This window comes from Agrilus planipennis, unplaced genomic scaffold (assembly GCF_000699045.2).
Source record: "Agrilus planipennis isolate EAB-ADULT unplaced genomic scaffold, Apla_2.0 scaffold148, whole genome shotgun sequence".
Taxonomy (NCBI): Eukaryota; Metazoa; Arthropoda; class Insecta; order Coleoptera; family Buprestidae; genus Agrilus; species Agrilus planipennis.
The window spans coordinates 419679-422704 of record NW_020438929.1 but is presented as its reverse complement, the minus strand read 5'-3'; the positions used below and the strand labels follow the sequence as shown (position 1 = coordinate 422704).

At 36.9% G+C, this 3026-nt stretch overlaps 1 protein-coding gene across 1 annotated transcript in view; it reads left to right on the top strand.

Moving 5' to 3' along the window:
• Nucleotides 1-674: 674 nt before the first annotated feature.
• Nucleotides 675-3026, top strand: part of LOC108736652 (choline transporter-like protein 1) — a 24152-nt gene continuing 21800 nt past the window's right edge. Inside the window, exon 1 of the mRNA XM_025974156.1 lies at nt 675-957. The gene's annotated coding sequence lies outside the window, so the exon portion shown is untranslated. The remainder of the gene's footprint in view (nt 958-3026) is intronic.

Genomic DNA, 3026 nt, shown 5'->3' with positions numbered 1-3026 from the left:
TAGTGAACTTAACGTGTTACATCTACGAACAGTGTAATAATCCATAGTTTGTTTTTGAGTGATTTTTCTAGGTACATATAAACTAATAAGTATTATAAGTAATTTCATAAGAATTGATTACTTTCTTACATGGAGAAAATGAAAAACGAAAATTTACCGTAGCGCAACGGAAGCGCTACAAAATGTANCTAGATGGCCTTTTCTTTCAACAGCCTAGGTTAGATACTGACTACAATTGAGATTTGTCTAATTAAGAAGAAAATAATGTGGTCCTTGACTTTGTGTTGCTATTGCGAATGTTTTGACTGAGTATTACCGCCCCCCCCCTCCCCCCGGACCACAAAATGAATAGTTACGCCGCTGATCCATCAGTAAAAATCATGATTGTAGTAAAAGTGACATTTTATACTTATATCTTCGATGCTCTGTGACATCATACCTACATTGGCACTGTACCTCAAACAGCCGAGTAAATATTACATTTAAATACGGAAATAATGACCTTTACAATGTTTAAAAACCCACCAGGGTCACGTCATCACCCAGTACATTTCATTATTTGTTAGGTGCAAGTAGACGGATATGTGAGTGGGTTTTTGCGTAAATGCGCGTTCTAAGTACATTATTGTTATGAACGAACGCCGTTCGTACGCACGTCTGTTACCTTTTAATATTAACCTGTTGATTTCTATTTTATTACCTATACATCAGCGTCTATAACAAACGAAGGCGAAAAAAGACGAAAGAACATTTCAATTGTTATTGCTGTTGTTGTTGTTGTTGTTTAACCATCAACAGCAACGAAAGTTGTGAAGTTCGCGTTTAACTGCGATACTACTTTTTAATATTAGTGCTTTGGTACCAACGTTAGGTAATAGGCGCACTCCAGTTGGTAATTAGTTCGGTTAATTAGTTGTGAAGTTTCTATTAAAATGACTTTTTGATTAATTGAATTTGGTAAGTTTTAAACTTAAATATGATTTGTTTTCTCTAAAGACGTAAATCCGCTGTGTTGAAATTATTTTTAAAAGTTAATTATTGCAAATATGTGACTAGAGATGTGGAATGTTCTAATTTTCGGGAAACGCGAAAGTTGGTCCAAGATAGGTGCAAATTCAAATTATCATTGGACTGAAAATCTAAGGAAAATCAAACGTGCACCAGACTAGAGAAATCTCAATCATTAAAGGAAACATTTTTTAGAACACCGGTCGAAATATATGAAAATGTCCTAATTTAGTGTCAGAACCAAAAGCTCCGCTATTTAAACATACGTATTGATGGTCTTCGAACATTTGTTAATGTTCTCCATTCTTCCGATCTGAAGAAATTCCAAAATTACAGGAAACATTCCCTAGCTAGTTGTGGTTGCAAAATCAGATACATATATAGACCCACACACATCTATTTTTATTCCTATATACATATATTGTTTCCAGAATTATCCACCTACCTACTTTATTTGTAGATTAAAAAGTCAAGTTTATTTCGGAAAATTCAGTTATAAATACCTACTAAAATAATACCGTTAAAAATTACATTCCAAATCAAAACGTTTGAAATGTACTCCATCCATTCAACAGATACGAAACGTCGACTACAAACAAAGCAAACCCGTCATCCTAGACTACTATTATTACCTACTGTTCATTTTCTGCAATACGAAATGTTTATGCTTTCGAGTTTCATCTGTAAATGTTTACTTTGGTATCCTTTTTTATTGACGATTTATTTTTTAATACTGGCGCGCGATGTCCCAATGGACATCTGCAAATTTTATTAGCTAGTACGTACATCCGTCACAGTGGCGTAACGAAGGGTGTGGGGGGGGGGTCTGTCCGCTACGACCTCGGGGCCTGAGGGAGGCCCCTTCGGCTTCCAAGGGGACTTATTTTTTGGGTAAATGTCTAGATGGAGTCCCACACCCCCGACGGGGTGGGATGGGTGGTATCGAAAGAGGAGGTCTCCCCCAACACTGTACCATAAAAATTTCGTGGCGGTCTCACCCCCATAAAAAGTTATGAGAGTTAGATGGAGTTGGGGGTAGGGGGGATCGAAAGAGGGTGGTCACCTGAGTAAAACCCCATAAAAAAATTGCGGCGGTCTCACCCCCATAAAAAGTTATGGGGGTTAAAAGTTGATTATTTTGACAATTTTCATACACTATAATTCAAATAAAATTCAATAAAAAAATTATTTTCAAGCGGGTGGAGGTGGGGGATCGAAAGAGGGTGGTCACTTGAACAAAACCCGATAACCTAACCTAACCTAACCTACCCTATTGATAAAGATATTTAAATAATGTTTTATATAACTTTCTCAATATTTTTATGTATTTTTCATTAGTTTTACCTTTGAATATTGTTTAAGAATGACTATATAAATATTTACATGCCTAGAAATGTATAAAAATTGGCATATTTATTAACTTTGAACCCCCATAACTTTTTATGGGGGTGAGACCGCCAGGAACTTTTTATGGTACAGTGGTGGGGGAGACCTCCTCTTTTGATCCCCCGAAGGGGGTGGGGGCCATCATCTAGACCTTTACCATTTTTTTAATATGTTTTTAACCATTTTTTTATGCAATGTTTTTGTTTGCAGGTATGTAACAACAATTAAATGGACACTTACCTACCTTTTTATGGGAGTGAGACCGCCACGAAACTTTTATGGTACAGTGGTGGGGGAGACCTCCTCTTTCGATCCCCCCATAGGGGGTGGGGGCCATCATCTAGACCTTTACCATTTTTTGGAACATCTATTAAACGCAAGGACCCACAGAAATAAAGTAACAAAACTGTCAACTTTTTTATTAGTTTTGATAGGTATCTGTGAGGGGTACAGGCGTTATTATTTTTTTCTTTCACCAGCCATTGTATCTAGATGGCCTTTTCTTTCAACAACCTAGGTTAGATAATGACTGCAGTTGAGATTTGTCTAATTAAGAAGAAAATAATGTGGTCCTTGACTTTGTGTTACTATTGCGAATGTTTTGACTGAGTTTTACCCCCCCCCCCCCCCCC